At 37.2% G+C, this 16286-nt stretch overlaps 1 protein-coding gene across 1 annotated transcript in view; it reads left to right on the top strand.

Annotated features, from left to right (window-relative positions):
- The first annotated feature begins 909 nt into the window (after nt 1–909).
- Nucleotides 910–16286, top strand: part of TENM1 (teneurin transmembrane protein 1) — a 619648-nt gene continuing 604271 nt past the window's right edge. The window contains exon 1 of the mRNA XM_079909820.1: nt 910–1378. The gene's annotated coding sequence lies outside the window, so the exon portion shown is untranslated. The remainder of the gene's footprint in view (nt 1379–16286) is intronic.

The following is a 16286-nucleotide window of genomic DNA, read 5'->3' as shown; positions in this document are numbered from 1 at the left end:
ACTGTAGCTTGCTGGTCATTGAGTGAAGCTGGGTGCTGGTGTTGAGATGGAGATCTCTGGGAGATTTTCGCCGTTTGATATTATGTGGAGCTGGGAGGTCTCTTGTGGACCAGTGTCCTGAAGTTGGCTCTCCCACCTCAGAGGCACAGCACTGACTCCCGACTGCAGCAGGAACACCCTTTCATCCACACGGCTCAGAATAAATGGGAGAAAAAGTAGAAAGAAAGAATTAGTAGAAGAAAGAAAGGAAGGAAGGAAGGAAGGAAGAGCGAAAGAAAGAAACAAAGAAAGAAGGGATGGAGGAAGGAAGGAAGAAAAGAAAGAAAGAAAGAAGATAAAGTAAAATTAAATAACATAAGATAAAATATAATAAAGCTATTAAAATAAAAAAAATTAAGAAAAAACAAAGAAAAAAACGGACGGATAGAACCCTAGGACAAATGGTGGAAGCAAAGCTGTACAGACAAAATCTCACACAGAAGCATACACATACACACTCACAAAAAGAGGAAAAGTGGAAAAAATAATAAATCTTGCTCTCAACGTCCACCTCCTCAATTTGGTATGATTCGTTGCCTATTCAGGTATTCCACAGATGCAGGGTACATCCAGTTGATTGTGGAGCTTTAATCCGCTGTTTCTGAGCCTGCTGGGAGAGATCTCCCTTTCTCTTCTTTGTTCTCACAGCTCCCAGGGGCTCAGCGTTGGATTTGGCCCCTCCTCTGCGTGTAGGTCGCTGGAGGGCGTCTGTTCTTCGCTCAGACAGCACGGAGTTAAAGGAGCCGCTGATTCGGGGGCTCTGGCTCACTCAGAACGGGGGGAGGGAGGGGCACGGCGTGCGGGGCGGGTCTGCGGCGGCAGAGGCCGCCATGACGTTGCACCAGCCTGAGGCGCGCCGCGTGACGTTGCACCAGCGTGAGGCGCGCCGTGGCTTTTCCCGGGCGAGTTGTCCCTGGATCCCGGGGCCCTGGCAGTGGCGGGCTGCACAGGCTCCCCGGAAGGGGGTTGTGGACAGTGACCTGTGCTCGCACAGAGGCTTCTTGGTGGCGGCAGCAACAGCCTTAGCGTCTTCTGCCTGTCTCTGGGGTCCGCGTTTTTAGCCGCGGCTCGCGCCCGTCTCTGCAGCTCATTTAAGCAGCGCTCTTAATCCCCTCCCCCCGCGCACCAGGAAAGAAAAAGGGAAGAAAAAGTCTCTTGCCTCTTCGGCAGGTCCAGACTTTTCCCCGGACTCCCTCCCGGCTAGCCGTGGTGCACTAACCCCTGCAGGCTGTGTTCACGCCGCCAACCCCAGTCCTCTCCCATCGCTGCGACCGAAGCCTGAGCCTCAACTCCCAGCCCCGCCCGCCCCGGCGGGTGAGCAGACAAGCCTCTCGAGTAGGTGAGTGCCGGTCGGCCCTGATCCTCTGTGCGGGAATCTCTCCGCTTTGCCCTCCGCACCCCTGTGGCTGCGCTCTCCTCCGCCGCCCCGAAGCTTTCCCCCTCCACCACCCGCAGTCTCCGCCTGATAAGGGGCTTCCTAGTGTTTGGAAACCTTTCCTTTTTCACAGCTCCCTCCCACTGGTGCTGGTCCCATCCCTGTTCTTTTGTCTCTGTTTATTCATTTTCCTTTTGCCTTACCCTGGTACGTGGGGGGTTTCTTGCCTTTTGGGAGGTCTGAGGTCTTCTGCCAGGTGATCTCCGCGTCTTACTCTTCCGCCATCTTCCCGGAAGCCTGATTCTCCTTTCTTAAATTGCCCTTGTCAGGTTTTTCTATCATGGTTATACAAGCCTCAGTGAATGAGTTGGATAGCTTTCGCTCTTTTTTTAGTCTCTGCAACTGTTTATATAGACAGAAGTTATCTATTCCTTGAAAGTCATAAATTTTGCATTTAAAATTGTGTGAGCCTGTTGTATCTTAGAGTGGGAGATTTTTGATTACACATTGCATTTGTATAATGGTTATTGTTCAATTTTAATTTCTTCCTTAAAGTGCTTTGGTAATTTACATTTTCCTAAAAAATATTCCTTTTATATAGTTTTTCAAAAATATTTGCATAAAGATGTGTATTGTTATCTTTTATGGTTTTTGTAGTTTTTATTATACTAGTATTTTTTCTGTTTGGTCTTACTTTGCCTTTTCTCATTTTTTATTTATCAGTTTTGCCAAAGGATTGTTCATTTTATGTATATTTTTTAAAATGAGCCAGCTTTTAGCTTTACTGTTCCTTTCTCTGCTTCCTTTTTTCTATTGCAATAATTTCTGTGCATATTTCTATATTCCCTTCCTTTTACTTTCTGTAAGTTTAGTCTGAGGTTATTTTTCTAACTTTTTGAAATAAATATTAACTGACTTATTTTTCCATTTTTCTTTTTAGTTAATAAAGGCATTTAATGCTATCTCTTTCCTTCATTGCATAACTTTAGGTGTGTCCCATAGTTGTTGATACGTGGACCCTTGCTGTCTCTAAGTTCTAAATGTGTTTTTTAATTTCCATTATGATTTCATATTTAACTCATTAGATATTTAGCAGTGCAGTTAAAGTTTCCATACATCTAGGGGTTAAGGATTGTCCTGTTAACATTGATTTCTTAGTGCTCATCACTGTGTTCAAGGGCTCTCACTAATCCTGTCCCTGAGCCAGTGGGTACTTAGCTCAGTGCTGGTGTCTGTGCCTTGTTATCTTTTCTCCCTAGGTCAGCAGTTTCTTATAAATCTGTGACCCTGTTCAGGTGGCCTGCCATCAGGACGTTTTACTATTCACCTAGCCTGCCTCAGAGCACTTTTATTGCTGACAGTCCTCTGGAACTGAAATCTTGGTTAGCACCACATGCTTTTGGACTCAGAACCCAGCACATCATTTGCTTTACACCACTTTGCAGTTTCTCTTCTGTTCCTAGTCCAAGGAGATGCTAATCTTGTCTTTGAATCCAGCTATGTTTTTTTTCTGTTTTGCTTTTCCCTTTGTATGAATTATCTATCATTTCTGTGTATTGCGAATAGAGGGATGAGTCATTTTGACTTCCGGTAGCTTTCATATTGTTAAGGCATTTTATTCCTTTGTAAAGATAAAGAACTGGTATAACATCTTCACTTTCACTTCCCTGCCCCGCAAGCAACAGTATATATACTTATAGCCTAAATTAATCTTGTATTTTGACTAAACACCCCTCTTCATGCAATGTTGAAAATTCCTCTTTGCTTTATGGTCAGGCAGCTTAATACTTATAGGAACATTACCCTGTTTTTTGGAGCCTTCAGAAGTGTTATTCCCAAATAAAATAATACTTTTGTGTCGAATATTCTCAACATAATTTTTTAAAAACTTTCAACTTTTCAGTATAAAACTGAAGGTCATGCTGCCTGTTGATAACCAGCTCACTCAAGTAACAGTGAATCATAAGGCCAAACAGAATTGATTGGGAATTGGCAGGACTCTGCATTCTCGAGGCTTATCAGGAGATTTAGTGAAAGCTAATCACTTCACTGCAAAAACAGCTAAAAATGTAAAGATCCCTTTTGCGTTAGGTAAAGCATATTGATAGTAATTAGATGAGAATAATAAAGCTAACTAGCATATTTTAATGGGTAGTAAGAGTATAGGTTTTGGGTTAAAGGAGGCATTGTAGAATGCATCTCCTCTACCAGCATCCATGACTGAGAACAGTGGCTGCATGCTTTATACTGAATCATCTGGGAGCATTATTTATACCACTGACCCATCCAGTGAATTTTTTTTAGTTTTTTTTGTCTTTATTCATGAGGCACAATCTACTCAGTAAAAGTGTATGCATGTTATCATCTGTCATCATCCAATGTTACTCTTCCGGAGCATTATTCCTTTCCAGAATCTTAACCTGCCCAGTTGATGAAGAGCTGTAAGACTCTGGTCAGTCTTCGAAATATATTGTCACATGTCCATGCCTAAAACTTAGCCAAATGGTGGATTTACAACCTGATACTTGTGGCTTTCAGAACTCATGTGGCCCAAAGCTTAGTGGACCACTTATTCCTTTAATCCTGCATATTATTTTTGTACATTCAATATGCAGAATATGTGATGTGTAATAAATCTACATTTAAAAAGGTAACACAAGAAAGAGAAATGAAAAAGTCTTACAGAATTAAGTTGTATTTCTTGGGGATCCACAGGGAATATATGCACATTTAATGCAGACCTAAGTTTCTCAAATATAAAATCAATTGTACTTTAACTCATACCTTGGAGGGATAAATGGTCCGTTTTAGTAGAAAGTGCCTTACTCTAAATTAATTAAGCCCTTTGATGCTTGGGATGCTAAACAGAAACATTTTAAAGTAATTTTGTAGTAGTCATAGAAGTGCTCTTTAAAAGGTTCATTATATATCATGTTTGAGACTGGAGGTTTTAGAGCACTGGGCTATACTGAAGTTGCTAAGACCAAGCATCAAACTCTGTTTACTGTAATAATCTTGCTACTTGGCCCCCATATTATAATGCCACCCGAATCTCTGAGGAGTTAACCTAAAACAAGATCATGTATTTTATACATTTTGACCTGAAAGCTTTCATCTTGTATTCAGCCTATTTTTACGGAACCCTGAGCACCACTTCTGCTAGTTCTTTGGCTTCCTCTTTGCAGAGGGACAGTAGATGTGGTCAGTACTAAGAAGACTGAAACCTGTAAGGTTCTGGTTTTATTTTTTTCTACCATTTTAGTTTCTTTGGGTCTTTCAGCCACCGAGTATAGAGTCACTAAGCTCTAAAGTGAGGTCTTTTTCCTTGTGGAAAAACTATGTATTTGCCCTACAGGGGTGAGGCACATATCAATTATTTGAATATTGGGGTGGAGGGGCTTGATGTTGCTAACACATTCATTTCTAGCCAAAGAAACACTCAACAAATAATTTGCTGAATGAATGAATGACCATATATTGTGCTAGTACTTGCTATAACTTCCTTAAGTTTTTAGTGTTGTATCATCATCAGAGGAGAAAAGGATGATAATTTCTGCTATGTACAAGTGTCACGGAACAACTTAGAGCAGGGGTGAGCCAACTACAACCCTCAACCAGATGCAGCCTGCCTCCTGTTTTTGTTTTTTTTTTTTGTGGTTTGTGAGCTAAGAAGCATTTTTGAATGGTCGAAACAAAAAAATCAAAAGGAGGATAATGTTTTGTGATCTGTAAAAATTATATGAAATTCCAGTTTCTGTGCCCATAAACAAAGCTTTACTGAAACACAGCCATGTTCATTTACTTACATACTTACTGCTTTCACACTACAAAGGAAGAGCTGTGTATGACAGATTCTATATGAACTGCAAAGCCTAAAAAATTTAGTATCTGGTTCTTTACAGAAAGAAAAAAGTTTACCAACCCCTGACTTAGAGGATTGATGAAATGGTTCTCATAAAGAAACCAACTAGGGGAAAAACAGTGCAGTATAAACACAAATCGTTATGACTTTCATTTCTAAATCTGTTGCTATTATTTTTGAGCTATTTGCCTGCAGGCCTTTTTAATGGTAACAGGTGCTAATGCCCAAGAACAGAACAATAATTCCTACCATAATTGTCCACATTCATACAAAACTACAGGTATAGCTGCAGCCAGATGTTTAAAGAATAGGAACTGAAATGGAAATGTGAAAGTCTTCACTGGGAAAAAAAAAAAAGGATAAATGATAATAGGAATTGCACCAAAGACCTATTAAGAAGCACAGGCAAAATAATTATTTGTCTTTAATTCATGTGTATAATCTCTGGGGTGGATTTTTAATAGACAGCCCAACAAAAGCTCAATAAATTTTACTAGACCATAAAGCAGTTTTCTAAGGCAAAACCTTAACTTCCTTAAAATTTACATAACATCAACCAGTTCAAGTAAAAGTTACATTTTATTTTATTAATGAGTCATATAGAAAATTTTGGCAATTTATTTACAATCACAACATAAAGCCTTGGTGAGATATTTATATTCCTATGGGGTAAGTGTGTAGCGTATTAATTCAGTGGTAGAGGGAGAAAAAATGGAATATTAAAATTTGAATAATACAAGGAAAATTTGGCAGATTTTAGGACTACAGCCATTTTTAGGACTACAAACTTACAACATAGGCTATCTTAAAACTGCACAAATGGAAGTGAAGTTTAACTAATGGAGTTCGTTTAACTAATGTAGACACTAAAACCAGATACTTCACTCCCCAAATGGGATTACATTTTGGCAGTTACCTAGTTAATTTGATTCATGGGGATTTGTAAATTGGATCATTCAGAGTCCAAAGTGAAATGGTGATTTAAATGCAGCCCAATGGCCTCTGGAGAAATAATCAATTCTTTAGAAATCATCTGAAGACTTAAGTTTTATCCTAATTACTCACCTGGAGAATTAACTTGAATTTTGAAGCATTTGACTAGGAAAAAAAAATAAACCTGGGCCTTCCATTTAGAAAAACCCTCCAAGGAACAAGTTTGGAAACATTTGAGCCCAGAAGCGACAGGCCCAAACCCTTTCTTGATCAAAAAAAAAAAAAAAAAAAAAAAAAAAAATTCAGTTATATTGCTTCATGGAGTTAGCAGATTTATTCACTTGTTGATTTAGTAAATATTTATGAAATCTTTCTATATACGAAGTACTTGCGGAACTATTGGGAATACAGAGGTAAACATGTGGATAAGACAAATAGGTTCTCTGCCTCTTTGGAGCTCACATTCTTGTTGGGGGAGATAGATGAAAACTGTATTTAAAAAACTTATTTCAGGAAGCAATGAGTTTCATGTAATTAAAAAAAACAGGTCATTCCACAGAGAGTGAGATAAGAGGTACTACTCTATGGTCAGCAAAGGCCTCCCTGAGGAGTAGCTTTTGAGCTGAGACCTGAAAGATGAAAACTCATGGGGAGTTTATAGAGAAGATACATGGAAATATGTGAAATTAACCCCAGTATGGAGGCAGATTTCATTCCAGAGACTGTTTGATTTTGTTCAACATTGAAACCCAACCTGTGTTTTCCAATCAGTTCTCAAAAACACCTTCGAGGGACAATTATGACATGGATTTTATTGCTATCATTATTTTTGTTAGATTATGGTTAAGATTTTATAACTCTTAGAGTTAAGGGATGTTTTCACATATATCATACCATTTGAACCTCATGTGGTGTGGGTCCTCATAATATCCCCGTTTTATGGAAAAGAAGACTTGGCATTCAGGGAGCTCAAGTAGCTTACCCAACTCCGCTCAGAGAACAGTTTAGTAATTGTGCAGGTAGGGCCTTGAATTCAGACTTTTTGTTCCAAATTTCCAAATTGCTCATTTTATTATACCATTCCATCTTAAGCTATACCTGGAATTATAAATGTCTGAATACTAATTAATATCCACAACAGACAACAGATTTCTGTCTGATAAAATAAGATGGTTTAATATGTGCTACTTAGGAAAAATAATCAGAACAAAATTTTCCATCTGAAACTTCACAGTGATTTGTGATCAAAATAGAGGATATGATTGATTTTATATAGTATCACACATGATTACCCATGTTTAGTTTTTTGGGCTTCCTCTTTTCAAAGTAACTCAACATGTGTAAATATCACTATTGTTATAGGTTTATTTTATTTTTTTTAACATCTTTATTGGGGTATAATTGCTTTACAATGGTGTGTTAGTTTCTGCTTTATAACAAAGTGAATCAGTTATACATATACATATGTTCCCATATCTCTTCCCTCTTGCGTCTCCCTCCCTCCCACCCTCCCTATCCCACCCCTCCAGGCTGTCACAAAGCATCAAGCCAATATCCCTGTGCCATGCGGCTGCTTCCAACTAGCTATCTACCTTACTACGTTTGTTAGTGTGTATATGTCCATGACTCTCTCTCGCCCTGTCACAGCTCACCCTTCCCCCTCCCCATAACCTCAAGTCCGTTCTCTAGGAGGTCTGCGTCTTTATTCCTGCCTTACCCCTAGGTTCTTCATGACATTTTTTTTTTCTTAAATTCCATATATATGTGTTAGCATACAGTATTTGTCTTTCTCTTTCTGACTTACTTCACTCTGTATGACAGACTCTAGGTCTATCCACCTCATTACAAATAGCTCAATTTCGTTTCTTTTTATGGCTGAGTAATATTCCATTGTATATATGTGCCACATCTTCTTTATCCATTCATCCGATGATGGGCACTTAGGTTGTTTCCATCTCCGGGCTATTGTAAATAGAGCTGCAATGAACATTTTGGTACGTGACTCTTTTTGAATTTTGGTTTTCTCAGGGTATATGCCCAGTAGTGGGATTGCTGGGTCATATGGTAGTTCTATTTGTAGCTTTTTAAGGAACCTCCATACTGTTCTCCATAGTGGCTGTATCAATTCACATTCCCACCAACAGTGCAAGAGTGTTCCCTTTTCTTCACACCCTCTCCAGCATTTATTGTTTGTAGATTTTTTGATGATGGCCATTCTGACTGGTGTGAGATGATATCTCATTGTAGTTTTGATTCGCATTTCTCTAATGATTAATGATGTTGAGCATTCTTTCATGTGTTTGTTGGCAGTCTGTATATCTTCTTTGGAGAAATGTCTATTTAGGTCTTCTGCCCATATAGGTTTATTTTTAAAAGGGGAATTGTTCTTTGAGCATAGAATTAGTCATAGTGTAAATTTGCAATTCAGTGGGGTTTGTTTGGTTTATTTTATGTTTTGCTTTTTGTTTTTATTTTTGAGCCTCCCTGGCACTAATGCTAAAATGCCCACCTGCAGTGGCCTGGGTTTGTGGGGTATTCATTGAGTTTATGTCCATACTGAAGTAGTGCACATTGTCTTATGTGCAAAACACATTTGGCTATGGTTGACAGGATTTTCATTTTCCATTCACAGATGTAAAGCATTTTCAATATAACACAAGCTTCAGCACAACAAAATCAGCAATTTATGAGAGTCATACAGCTCTGCTTACCTTTCATTTGTCAAAGGTTGATGTGAAACATCTATATTGCTTGTTCAATCTGTTAATTGTATGTTTTCATCCAAGCTGAACTGACAAGCTAAGATCTGTCTACTCATATTAGTCTGCAGGGATGTGCTTGTCAATAAGGCCTTTAAACTGCTTTACATGTGACCTATAATTCAAGTGATTCTTAATAAGACAATATTCAAAAGGTTATCTACACTTTAACATTACAGTTGTGACACACTCTAAAGAAAGGATGCAAATTTCAAAGACTGTAGTGTCATCATCTCTAAGGTTTGTAACTTAGTTAATTTTAGGTGGGTTTAGTATTAGTTTTGAGGAAGGAGTTAGGAAATTTACCATTGAAATAGTCTGCTTTTAATTTTTAAGTTACTCAGACTTTTACAGAGAATTTGGAGAAGTTTGGATAAGTAACGTTGTGAGTTTTAGAGATGTTTTTTTCCCCTATAGATAAGACCTGAAAAGTCATTTCAAAATCCAAATTGTAGAATATTCGAACCAGAAGCATAGTGGACTGTGAGCCCCTTGAGAGGTGTGTCTCGATTGATTAGCTCTGGGTCTAGTGTATAAAAGGTGCTCAGTAAACAACTGATGAGTAAGTCAGTTGTCTAACTTATTGTTATTTACTATTTTTGAACCTGGGGCCCAAAGAGGTGAAATGACTTTTACATGGTCACACAACAAGTTAATGGTAGAAGAGGAAAGAATTGAATCCCCTTCCACTCACTGCCCTTTCCTCTACAGCACCATGTTTCTTTTAATTAATTTACCTTGCTTCCTCAATCCTAATTTCCATTGACTTGGGTTGGGTAGGTGATTGGCTATTTAGACTGTGTCCCAGTATAAGGCTGCACTCTCAAAACAAAGAAAGTATTGATAATATATCAAAGCATATATATGGAACTTTTAAGGTTAATAATGATTCCTCCATAAAGGGGTCAGTTTTTATTTTATAGGTTGGAGCTCAGCAGTGACAGCTGAAACTAATGTACAGCACAGCTTTTTCTCATTAAAGAGCTATTGGGCAACACTGGGAGCAAGAACATTTTCTGAATAAATGATCAAGTTGAATTGCTTGCTCTGATATATTACATGTATGCTCTATGATATATTGCATAATCCCTTGGGAAGTGTTATCTTATTGATGCTCTAGAGGGAAGGTTTCACTAAGTGTTGCCAGATAAAATACAAGATGCCCAGTCAATTGTAACTTCAGAGAAACAATTAATATTTCTTTTTAGTGTAAGTATGTCCCATCTGGGACTTAGTTGCTGAATCTGGCAATCCTAGATTATCTACCATGTAAGGTTGTCTTGATTTGCTTTTTGACAGCCTGCTCTTCATTGCTTGATTTTAATAGTGGTGGTGATTGCTTTGCTAGCTGTTCTCTTTACTGTGTGTCAGTGAATCTTCAGAGCATCACTGTGGGCCAGTTGCTAATGCTAGCAATTTACAGAACCTGTTAACAGATTAGTGATCCAGGCATAACAGAAACCTTTCCCCAGAGCCTTTTGGGAGCTGGGGCTAAACCTTTGAACTATTTTTTAACCTATTCAAACACATATCTCCTTTTAAGAAACATAAAAACCTATGGCCCTGAACTCCCTTGAGAGTGTTATTTTCTGTAGATTCTTTTATGAAAATATTTAATCTTTTCCATTTTACATATATAAAATTATATTATGATAGTAAGTATGCTTTTTCAAGTTACACTCCATATAACATTGTTCTTGAGATTTTGAAATCCAACCCTGGAGAATTAGGCCCCCAGTTGAGAATCAGTGGTCTAAGAGATGCCAAAACCAATCAGTGAAAAGTCAAGTATTCAATCAAGCTATCCATTTAAATTTTTCTTTCTTTTTTGCTAAATCAGTGTTTCTCAAAGAGTAACTTCAACAAAGGTTAAATATAATTATATAGTTATTTTAATGTGTATTACAAAATTACAGTTTTCCATTCTGTTGTAGAGATAGAAAGCTTCAGTTTGGAAACCACTGGTCCATATGAAAGCCCAGAAATAGGTAAGCAGAAGACTGCTGCCTTTAAAAATGGCCACATACAAATCTGAAAAGCCTTTTATTGTTAACAAGTGTAAAATTATAATACCTTGCATTTTTTCTCAATTTATCTTTTCAACACTGGGATATGATTATATTATTCCCATTTTGCAGATGAAAAAGCTAAAACTCAGGGTGGAGAGATACCTGGTTAAACTATTGAGGATCAGATCATAATCTTTATTATAAACCATAGCTTGTTTTTATTTCTATTGAATTAATTTAAAAAATTACATTACTGCACATTTCTGTGCTTCAAGTGTCTATTGATATATGAACTATTAGATTTAAAGGAGGAAGTTTTTATGAGAAGATTAATATCTAGGCAATTACAGCTCTAGGAAAGAAGCTTAGAGATATGTATTAATTCTCCTTGTACATATTTGTTTTATTTTCACCCAAATGATAGGTTTAGCATCATGCAAAAAATATGTAATAGCAGTGTTTTCTATTGTATCATCCACTTGTGGATTAAGCTTGCTGAAATGCTGTAGCAGCCCAGGGTTCACACGCTTAATCGGGTTAGGCTGTTGCCTGTCAGTTAACTAGGACTTACTGATTCTTTTCAGGTTGGAGAGCACTGTGACTCAGAAATCTTTACCCTTTGATTTAATCAACCTAAAATAAATACCAAACTTAAACTGATTTCTGAGTTTATCACATAATATCACTCAAGCACAGACCATCGTTTATCATTGTGGCATATCCTAGCCTCCTAAATAAAGGAAAACACAAATTACCCCGTGAAATTTTTTGGTGGAAAGGTGTGAAAACACCATTTTACTAATTGACATCCAATATTAGCTCTTCATGTTAACCAAAGGCAGAAATGAATAATCAGGATCTTTAGTGGTTACTGTAATATGAATTATGTATTTTAAGGTTATTGTAGATTAAAGTATTAAGCACTGATTATTATTAAAATTAAATACTAAGATATTTATCAGGCTCACTTTAAAATTCACTGTCGAAACAAACTTTCTACAGCAATAAAATTTAGATAAAGTGTCTAAAATTCTAACCTAAAGCAATCATTTTGTAGTTACTCTACATTTATGATTGCCTATCCCCATTTGCGTAGACATCTTGATTTTTGAGATAACCAGTTTTGTCTTTTCTGGTTATCATCATATAAATCTAAACATGTTACCAGCTGCTTTGGAGATGAGGGACAGTGAGGTGCAGGAAGATGAGGTAACTTCATAAGGGACTTCTCTGAATCTTCGTCCTCAGCCAGCACTAGACAGAATTGTAGATATTGAATATTTTGGTGTTCTGTCTTCCGGATAAAAAAAACCATTCATAGAAAAAGTGAAATGTTGCCTGTTAACTAGGTAGTCAATCTATACAATGCCCAACTTTCAGATACTTTGAAAATATCTGGTTGTTTATTTTCATCTGTAAATCAGATGCTTGACAAGCTTGTTGCTCTAGCCATCTCGTATATTTTTAGATAAAACTAAAATACCATGATAATCAATCAACTAGACACCAAATGACCTCAGCTAATATCCATGAATTGTTTTGATCTCTTGCACACCCATTTTTGGTCTTGTGCCATATCAGTGTTTTCACGTTTCCTTCCTTTAGCCTTTATTTAAATTGATTTTAGGGATAACAAAGTATAATTCGGGTTAAATATGATTCTCACTTGATTTAGAGTATTTTTTGCAAATATAATTATTATACTATTCTGTGAATATCTAAGTCACTTTCCAATTTACTATAATGAGATTATCAAGATATATATCAAAAAGAACACTTTAATTAAATTATTACAACCTAAAAAACTGGCTCTGGGTATGATGGTATGATGAAATTATTATAATTATATGATTCTTTTATTTTAAAGTACAGTTATAAATATATTTAATTTGAAAATCTACTTTAATATTTTTAAGTTGTAAGGAAGCAATTCACTTCTACATGGGTAGTCTCATTTTAATATTTGAAAGTGGACAGGAATCTGTTCTTAGTTTCTCTCACTGGAATATTCCATCATTTTTCCTTGAAAGTTTTCTTCAACATGTAAAGTAAAGCAAACCCTAGATTCTCTTAGTGGAGCATTTATCAAAATGTTTTCTGGAGATACCCCTTAAACAACAAAAATAATACACAGCAACAACAATCAAAAGTTCATCCTTTAATACAATGGAGAAATACTGCATACAAACTGTAATATTATCTTGGAGATTCCCAATGTATATTAGTTAATTAGAGGCTCTATAAAGTTCTGCAACAAAGAAACCTGTTTATTCGAACCAGGGTTTCCCAAACTTATTTGACCATAGCAGTCTTTTTGTGGGTGTGTGTAACACCTGTTAGCATCCTAATGAATGAGTATTACGTGGAACGCACTTTGGCTAATGCTGACTCAGTCTAATTTCTTTCAATATTCTTTTGGAATGAATTTTGAACAGCAACTTAGTTTCCTGGAAAGGGCATTGAGCTAAGAGGCAGGCAAGTTGTCATTACCTTATTCCTAGTGCCTAGCCCAATGTCTGACACAGAAAAGGGATCCATCGTTTCTGTTCTGTTACAAACTTGCCTTGGTATCTCAGACCAATCTTTTGAACATTTCTTAAGTTTCTTTGTCTTAAAAAAAGGAAGATCTCTTGACCTACGTTCTTAATAGATGTTGAGAAAATAGTAGAAATTTAAATATTTTGGAAGTAAAAGTACAATATAAAAGGTTATGTTCTTTTTATATACAGAAATACTTTGGGGAGAGATATTTCTGGGATTTACTTTAAAATACTCCAGCAAAAAAGAAAAATAAAGCAAATTTAGCAAAATATTAATAATTATTCAATCTAGGTATGTGGGTGTCTATTATACTATTCTATTTTTAATCTGTTTGAAAATTTTTTGAATTAAAAGTTTTAAAAATTAAAAAAAGTGGTATGCTCTTTGTATGTAAAGCTGCAGTTACAATTTAGACATGTTTGCATGATTGTACAGAACAGGACATAAGATTACAAAGAAGCATGCCTATTTTGCCGTCTTGTCCTCCCTGTAACCTAGGGCAGACAAATGTTGAACTGTCATATCTGGTTAGGGTGATCACATCAGAATTTTTCTTTGTGTAAAACCAACTGATTGAAATGAGATTTGAACTTAAAACCTTAGGCTGATTATGACCGTGCTCTAGCACAGTAATTCTCAAAGTGTGTTCCTTGAACCAGCAGCATTGACATCATCTGGGAACTTGCTCGAAATGCAAATCCACAGGTCCTATCCCAGACTTACTGAGTTAGAAACTCTGGGGGCGGAGTCTAGAAATCTGTGTTGTAACAAGCCCCCCCAAATGATTTTGATGCATGCTCAGTTTTTAAAATCACAAATCACTGCTCTAACCTATTGTGTCGATCTACATAGACTGAAGTGCAGTATGAAAACTCTCTATCGTTAGCATTGTGTTAATTCTCTCTTAACTCTATACTAATAGGAAGAAGTTAACAGAGATTGTATCATTGCTTGACTTAACCTGCTTCTCCATCTTTTGAGCACTGTTTACACAGGGTGAGTAGATTGAGGTAGGAGCTGAGAATGTGTCTACTATCTTAATGACCTGAGAGCCTTGCTGCGTGCCACAGCAGTCCCATCCACACAAGGCATGCTTATGGCATGCAGTGAGAACCTTTCATTGTGCAGGTATTTTTAGACACATCTTCTGAGTTGTTGTGGACGGCTTATTGTTTTTTTGTGACAAGGATATTCTCTAGCAGGGTCTGCTTATCTATAGATGATGGGTCGCATCCCATCTCCATGCCCGCAGCATATATAAAAGCACTCAATTTACTGGATCACAGAGTTCGGGTTCAGTTACTATTTAACTAGAACTAGTTACTAAAGTAGAAATGTCCTTCTCAGTTTTGGTAAAAAGCAAAAGGAAACCATAGTCATCAGGCTGAGGCTTCCAAAAATTATAAAGCAGCCCAAACTCTGTCCCTTGAGGCTCTATGGTAGAGGTGGCTAACATCTTATAACTTGAAAATAAAATCCTAAATCACGCTTCTTCAGAGGAATTCACAATGCTCTACATTCCTCTATTAACTTGTTGAATTAGAGAAGAGGAGAATTATTTCCATACGGGGGGGATTGATGAGAAAATGGAAATTTGGGAACTTTTCTCTAATTGCATACTTGGCATTATATATGTATTCTAAATGCAAAGCAATATAACCCTCTGTTCTTACATTTCTTAATGAGGAAGGCCATTTTGTTGATCGCATTTCACTTTTTATGCTAACGCTTGGCAAACGTTCTTCCCAAATGTTCATGGAAACACAGGATCAGACATAGCATTACAGGTAATTTCCTCGAACCTTCTCCCTATTTCTGTCGCCCCATCAAAAAATGGCAGAAGCTTTTGGCTTCATAGACACCATGGCCATTTCTAATCATGACAGCTGTAGTATGAGATGTACTGGCGCTGTCCTGCTGGCAAATCAAGGGCATGTTCTCACTTTGTACAATGAGTCAGTATTGCAATAGGTTTATATCATTTACAATGTTTCCTTTCCTGCCTACTTTTAATTTATTCAATTCTAGAGCCATTAGGACTGTGAAAAATTTCCAGTTCCATTTAACAAATCTCTTGGGACAGTCAAGAGTTAAGTCAAGTTATGAAGAAGTGAATTGTAGAAACCAGAGGGCCCTTTAATTAGTAGACTCACTTGGGTATGTAGAGGAAGGACCCATTTACTGGGTCTTTCTCTGGCAGTTGCTACAACAGAGTCTAGTAAAGAGGAAAAGATGAAGGAGCAGGTCTTACGGAAGTGGTTCATTTTCTTCTTTTATTTTCATCTAAATCTATATGAAGTATTTTAACTGAAACCCATTTGGAAAGGGCTTACTTTTATGAGTCAAATGTACACCAATAAATGTTGAGGCTATTTTTAAGCTTTATCGAGGTATAATTGACAAACAAATTGTATAATATTTAAGGCATACAACATGTGATTGGATATATGTATACATTGAGAAATGTTGATCACAATCAAGCTAATTAGCACATCTGTCACCTCACATAGTTACCCTTTTTGTGTGGTGAGAACGCAAGATTTACTCTCAACAAATTTGAGGTGCACAGTATTGTTGACTATTGTCACCACGCTGCAGGGTCCCCAGAACTTATTCATCTTATAACTGGAAGTTTGTACCTTTTGACCAACATCTCCCTCATTCCCCCCACCCCCAGCCCCTGGCCACCACCATTCTTAATGATATTGGGGACTCTGGCAGAAAACCAGGCTTTCAGTCTAGGACAGGTTACAGGCCAGTTTGCAATG

Source organism: Stenella coeruleoalba (assembly GCF_951394435.1).
Source record: "Stenella coeruleoalba genome assembly, chromosome: X".
NCBI lineage: Eukaryota > Metazoa > Chordata > Mammalia > Artiodactyla > Delphinidae > Stenella > Stenella coeruleoalba.
Note: the sequence above shows the minus strand (reverse complement) of the source record. Positions and strands in the feature narration are given on the sequence as shown.